Source organism: Phyllobates terribilis, unplaced genomic scaffold, assembly GCF_046119375.1.
Source record: "Phyllobates terribilis strain yellow unplaced genomic scaffold, ASM4611937v1 Scaffold_19__1_contigs__length_20705806, whole genome shotgun sequence".
Taxonomy (NCBI): domain Eukaryota; kingdom Metazoa; phylum Chordata; class Amphibia; order Anura; family Dendrobatidae; genus Phyllobates; species Phyllobates terribilis.
Genome location: NW_027362779.1, coordinates 5,074,146 through 5,081,619, shown reverse-complemented (window position 1 = coordinate 5,081,619; position 7,474 = coordinate 5,074,146). Strand labels below are relative to the sequence as shown.

Here is a 7,474-nt window from a genome sequence, read left to right as displayed (position 1 = left end):
GTAAAAAGCAAAGACACAGTAAAAGTATTAAGCGATTGTATAGCCTCAACATTTTATTCTCATTTTATATGAGTTTTATAGCCCAAGACTTTATTCTTATTTGATAGGCTGATACTTATTGCTTGGGCATATTATCTATATGGCCAAGTTACAACTACCCCCAAGTATATAAAGTGTGTGTTTTATACGGATGTAAAAAGTAAAGACACAGTAAAAGTATTAAAAGATTTTATTTTTTTAAAGATAAATACATCTCCAAGACATTTCAAAGACAAAAACCACACTTTCACAAATGGTGAGATTCATGAATCAGGCATGTTACGCATATTGAACCAATTTCTGAACACGTTGAAGGATGGTGATGCAATTAGCTGTGGCCACACAGGGAAGTGTAACATTTATAGTTCTTCACAGACCAGATGCCGAAAGATGGTGAAGCAATTAGTTGTGATCACAAAATCGCACACATCTCTGCTTATAAAGACAGCTTTTATTATTATACTTTGAATGTGCAGATAAGAGTGATGTTACAAGACCTGAGACTATTGCATCATTTTCACGCTTATTATCACCAAAACACTTTAAGACCTTATTGAAGGACAAACCACGGGCTAGATTAAGTTTATAGCCTCAACATTTTATTCTCATTTTATATGAGTTTTATAGCCCAAGACTTTATTCTTATTTGATAGGCTGATACTTATTTCTTGGGCATATTTTCTATATGGCCAAGTTACAACTACCCCCAAGTATATAAAGTGTGTGTCTTATACGGATGTAAAAAGCAAAGACACAGTAAAAGTATTAAAAGATTTTATTGTTTTAAAAAATAAATACATCTCAAAGACATTTCAATAATATAAAAATCCTTACAGAATATTATAAAAAGTATCACAAGTACAATTAATATACAATTCTTACAAAATAATATAAAAAGTGTTACATTCACATGTACCAAAATGCATGTAATAATAATAATATACATTATTACATTTCTTGCAGATTAATATAGAGTGTTACAATTCAGTCAGATCATTTATCCAATACAACACTTACATCGTGAGCCACATGGATTGTAGTAATGGTAGAGACCTTTTTTTTTAGGCAGCAAAATTCCTTGTGTGATACCTAATGATGGAGAGTGTAAAGATTGAATTGTGCGGGTTGGTGTGGATAGCGTCCGGGGTGTAGATACATCGCTACCTTCACTGATGGAAATTTTTAATCCATCTAAAAGCTGTCTAGTAGTGGGATTGGCCACAACTGTAGATGGAATATTTAGCTCTGCCATTGCCTGCATAAATGAATCCCAACCCCGAGGCAGATTCCTGCTGGTCAGGGCATGGCTCTGTGTTGTACTACGTACCAAATCCAGCAAGTTAGATCCTGGTATTACAGTTCCTTTGAAAATAAATTCGCTTTTATCATTCCAGGATGTAACATTTTTATTTTGCAGCAGCCTGTTTAGTAAAAATTCAGCATTCTTTTTCTATCGTTGGTTTACATGGCTTACAATTTCACTGACCTCTTGATTTTTATCAGGGCCTGAATTTGGCAATTGTTGCTGATCAGATTCAGGAGGGCTAACGAGATTTAAAGTTGTTACTTCTTTTGAACTGTGCCTCGCATGTACCAAGTATCGTTGTAGCACGGAACTATACATTTTAATTTTCACATCATCGGGTATGTCACGACGTTGTAAAACTGCGCTAATTTCATCATCAAGACAACGAATAACACCAGACCCTCCACAAATCTGATGTGGGGAAAAGAGAGAGAGATTTCATCATATAGTTTTTGCCAGCATGAATAAAACCAAACAATATTATTGGGTTTGTGAGAAAAATGAGTTTCAATATTATGTAACAGCTGTTTTACAAAATAGCTCTTTCCAGAATTAGACGGGCCGGCTAGAATGCAGGAGAATGGGTGTTGTAGCCGCGGATCCATCACAATACTCAACTAATAGCCAAATGGCAGGGTGGTGAAGTCGTCTAATAGGCACCGCTTTGTGTAAACGCACTTTTGTGTTTTGCGCAGTGGCCTTGTTTCAATGTCCCAGTACTTTTTATTTCTCACAATGCCCGGCTGTTCTACGACAATTCGCTTCTGTGTTTCTGTGTCAGAATTATGCGGGTAGTCCAGAACTAAATCTTTCAGACTGCTAAAATTAATAGATTGAGTGTTACCGACATTTAGTGTTATACCCTTAACTTTTAAGACAGTTTTACCAGTGTTGAGTTTGTATCCGTAAGTTTTGGGACCCGCAGATACAAACTCTGTGATGTGAGTGTCATCGGGTATCTCACTGGTCAGGTCACCCAGGTAATCGCCTAAAGTCGGCTGCCACTCACCTTCCCTCTGCACAAAAATAACCGAATCTGTGTCGTGATAAAGACACCTCTCCTGCAACCGGCCCAGCAGAGAATAGAGCTCTAGCCGGGCATACGCGGTTGTAAAACACGCTATAAAAATGTTTGTGTTTTTGTTGACCGTGTGGTGTCCTTTTGCATATTTCCAGTTAATGGTTGCAGTTTCATGATCAATGAAATGTAACATTGAAATGTCATAGTAAGGTAGAAACACATGCTGAAAAAGCATCGGGGTTGCTAACAATGCTGGTACATGGTAAATTAGATCTCTGTGCAAACTTTCCCCATAAAGAATTTAAGAAAAGTTTGGAGATCTGTCTCTTTGCAGGATTCACGCCTATATTTTCAGGCCGTAATTGTACACCTTCTTTTTCAAGAAAGGAGTCAATGTACTGTTTTTTCTTGACAACGTCACTGCACCAGCTGGGATAACCCGAAGCCTCCTGCTTATCCCGAAGATGTAATTTAATGTAGGGGGCAAACAGATCATCAGTGCTGTTAGGAAAATGCCATATTTCGTAGATGTGTGCGATCCTATACCCTTTTTCTATGGCCAGCTCAAGCTCTATAGTGCACCATGTACCTGTCGGGGAATGCTCTTCATCACTATGTGCACAAACATCCGTTTGTGAATTTACAACGCATGTGTAGCAAAGGGGGAACATTAACTTTTTGTTGAGTTTTACAGGGAGAACTGGAAAGAATAAATCTCTCGGAGGGTAGACCTTGACTTTAGCAATGCCAAAGTATTTTTTAATGAAACCAAAATCATCATAGATGATATCTGGGTGGCCTACAGGGTATGTTTTAGTTTTGTTTACAAAGGGATAAAGACTGGTGAAATCATAGTAATGTAATGTCTCCCCATCTCTCAGACTGTGATAGAGTTTAATGGCGTTAGTTCGCCCGCCATAAAGAGCATCGCGTGGGTCTAAAGGTGTTGGGAATTCCATTTGGAGAAGAAATGTTTGAAGGTTAGAATCTTTTTCAACCATTTCACCCCAGTCGTGCTCCCACATCACTCTTACGCTGTATCCGCAGCACTGCAAGTAACGCTTTTTAGCTAAAAAGGCGTAATATAACTGGCCATAAGATGTATTTGTGACTTTATTTGTGTCATTTTCATTGTAACATACAGGACACCCATGATAAAAACAACCCTGAAATTCAAATGCTACATGCTGTTTGTTAACATAGGCGTAACCATCTAAAAAATATCTCCCGACTTGTTTTTCGCCGCCCCTCAAAGCATGCTGAATGGTAATGTTCTCTGTATGTGCTACATACATGACCCACTGTATAGCGGGTGACGAGTAGCGTTTTTTTGTCTTGTGATAATTATCACCGGGTAAAATGGCGATGGTTTTTTTTTTTGGTAGAAATTTAAATCTGTACATTGCCATACATACAAAGGCCAGGGTGATGAGTTGAAAAGGATCAACACATCGGGACACTACAATTTTTTTCTTTTGCAGCTTACAGTATGTTTTAACATTTTTTTCTCGTCATTTCCATAATACGCTCTCTGTAAAGTTCACACGAGCGTCTCAAAATCTCAACATCTTGCTGACAATAAGATTTTAGCTCAGCCTTAAAGTCAAAAGTTGAATTTTTCCCGGCCTTTTAGCTGCTTTAGAATCGTGGTTGGTTCTAGCAACAGACCCCGCATGAAGCAATTTGCCGCCTGTATAAAAATTTTGTATTTAGTTTCATGTGTAAATACATATGAACAACTGTTGTTTTTCAAAGAGACGTGACCTTTTCTTTTCCTATTCATCAGGTGGTGTGGTGTTCTCGACTTTTTAGGTGGATTAGAAGTCAGCATGTTTTCCGGCGTATACGTCGCCTGCAGCACCCCTGCATCTGTATACATATTAGAATTTACATTCATGTATAAATACACAGGATGAAACATTGTGTAAATAGATAGGTGTGTGCATATATGTATTTATATAGTTGGAGCATACCACTGATCGGCTGTTGTAAATTAGTTTCGCTTGTCTCTCCTGCAGTGCTGGTACAGGCCATAGTTTCTGCAGCTGCGACACCAGTAACATCAATATTCATATCTGCTAGAATGTAAGTGTTGTATTGGATAAATGATCTGACTGAATTGTAACACTCTATATTAATCTGCAAGAAATGTAATAATGTATATTATTATTATTACATGCATTTTGGTACATGTGAATGTAACACTTTTTATATTATTTTGTAAGAATTGTATATTAATTGTACTTGTGATACTTTTTATAATATTCTGTAAGGATTTTTATATTATTGAAATGTCTTTGAGATGTATTTATTTTTTAAAACAATAAAATCTTTTAATACTTTTACTGTGTCTTTGCTTTTTACATCCGTATAAGACACACACTTTATATACTTGGGGGTAGTTGTAACTTGGCCATATAGAAAATATGCCCAAGCAATAAGATCCACACTATCAAATAAACAGTATGGGGATATAAAACTCATATAAAATGATAATTGTAACTTGGCCATATACATAATATGCCCAAGAAATAAGTATCAGCCTATCAAATAAGAATAAAGTCTTGGGCTATAAAACTCATATAAAATGAGAATAAAATGTTGAGGCTATAAACTTAATCTAGCCCGTGGTTTGTCCTTCAATAAGGTCTTAAAGTGTTTTGGTGATAATAAGCGTGAAAATGATGCAATAGTCTCAGGTCTTGTAACATCACTCTTATCTGCACATTCAAAGTATAATAATAAAAGCTGTCTTTATAAGCAGAGATGTGTGCGATTTTGTGATCACAACTAATTGCTTCACCATCTTTCGGTATCTGGTCTGTGAAGAACTATAAATGTTACACTTCCCTGTGTGGCCACAGCTAATTGCATCACCATCCTTCAACGTGTTCAGAAATTGGTTCAATATGCGTAACATGCCTGATTCATGAATCTCACCATTTGTGAAAGTGTGGTTTTTGTCTTTGAAATGTCTTGGAGATGTATTTATCTTTAAAAAAATAAAATCTTTTAATACTTTTACTGTGTCTTTACTTTTTACATCCGTATAAAACACACACTTTATATACTTGGGGGTAGTTGTAACTTGGCCATATAGATAATATGGCCAAGCAATAAGTATCAGCCTATCAAATAAGAATAAAGTCTTGGGCTATAAAACTCATATAAAATGAGAATAAAATGTTGAGGCTATAAAATCGCTTAATACTTTTACTGTGTCTTTGCTTTTTACATCCGTATAAAACACACACTTTATATACTTGGGGGGGTAGTTGTAACTCAGATAAACTCATACACTATCAAATAAGAGTAAATAATCAGATAGCAGCATCAAACTCATATAAAATTCATATAAAATGATGAATAAGATACAACACACAAACTGATAGGGGAGGGGATGAGGGGTGTGGCTAGACACTTTGATACACTTTGATAGGGGGCGTGGCACCTGTCAAATTGAGTTTGACGAAAGATAGGTCTGCTACACTACTAGGGACCATCCAGCTTGTTATGGAGGAGAGGGACCATCCAGCTTGTTATGGAGGAGAGGGCATTTGCAGCTTGCTATGGAGGAGAGGGACCATCCAGCTTTTTATCAACGGGAGGGACCTTTATCAAGGAGAGGGACCATCCAGCTTGTTATCGAGGAGAAAAAACATCCATCTTGTTATTGAAGAGAGGAACCATCCAGCTTGTTATGGAGGACATGAACCATCCAGCTTGCTGTGGACGAGAGAGACCATAAAGCTTGTTATGGAGGAGAGAGACCATAAAGATTGTTATGGAGTAGAGGAACCATCGAGCTTGATATGGAGGAGAGGAAACATCCAGCTTGATATGGAGGAGAGGAACCATCCAGCTTGATATGGAGGAGAGGAACCATACACCTTATCATGTAGGAGAGGGTCAATCCACCTTGTTATGGAGGAGAGGGACCATCCAGCTTGTTATTGGCACACAGTTCTTTATCTCTGATAGTATCTGGCTGCATTAATGCCTATTATAGGGACAGCACTCACATGAAATGCACCATCAATGCTGAGCCTTACGTGTAGAGATGTTATAACAACATCTGCTCCATCCAGACAACGTCTATTTCAGGGAAGACCTTGTATATGTTGACAGGACAATGGTAAACCACATCCTGCATACATCACACACCACGGCTCTGCAGAAAAAGAGTCCTGGTGATGAACCGGCCACCTGCAGTCCAGACCTTTCACCAATAGAAAATATTGTGAGCATCATGAAACAAAAAATCCGACAAAGGAGGAGCAGTGAGAATCCGACATCAGACAAGAATGGGTCAACGTTCTTCCCTCAGAACTCCAGCGATTATGTCCTCCCTTCCCCCAATGGGGGAAATCCCAAAGCAATTAGGACAACAGTAGAGAAAAACAGGAGCTAAATACCCCATAAGTAATAGCAACAACAAATATAATGCGCATAAAATATGTATTAACTTTATTAAACACTTAAAAAAAATAATAGAGTATCATGAAAAGTATACATGGTTGCTGGTGAAAAACACAAAAAAGTGTAACCACACTGGCAAAGTTCAGATGTCAATACAACAGAAGCAACTGAATAAATATATAACACATGAAACCACATGAGTGTATCAGTCATGTATGGTGACAATCACTGATACAAAAAAAATCCCATCTCAAATGAGTGGTAATAAGATGTTAGGCATAATAGATCCCAGGTGGGAAAAAGGCTCTGTCACAAGGCAAATGCCAGACAGTCCTCATGCTATGATAGCAGTAGTGTGTATAATGCCATACGAATAGCGTCACATGTAGGAGTATGTGCTGTCATGTGTCAAAAGGACACACATTCAGCTGAAATGTATTGCAGCGCACAGACCCTTCGGGTCCATGCACGGCGATACATGCTGCCAGCCAATCAGAGGCCAGACGCTGACGTCATGCGCTCCCGTCACTTGTACTCTGAAGTCAGCTGCCGGCTTCAGAAGAGGATGCCGCTCGGAGGGGGAGCGCAGGGCAGGGGAGTATTTATTTTTTTCTTTCTAAACCAGTGAGTACATGGTGACCATACTTCTACACAGGTGACTATGGGGAGTGCATTATACTATATGGAGG

General features: G+C 38.1%; 1 long non-coding RNA gene across 1 annotated transcript; it reads right to left on the bottom strand.

Moving 5' to 3' along the window:
- Nucleotides 1–796: 796 nt before the first annotated feature.
- Nucleotides 797–4,449, bottom strand: LOC141176250 (uncharacterized). The gene is made up of 2 exons (XR_012253114.1): nucleotides 4,340–4,449; nucleotides 797–1,756 (listed from the first exon to the last, which is right to left on the bottom strand). It is a non-coding gene; the product is annotated as an uncharacterized lncRNA (long non-coding RNA).
- Between the last annotated feature and the right edge of the window lie 3,025 nt (nucleotides 4,450–7,474).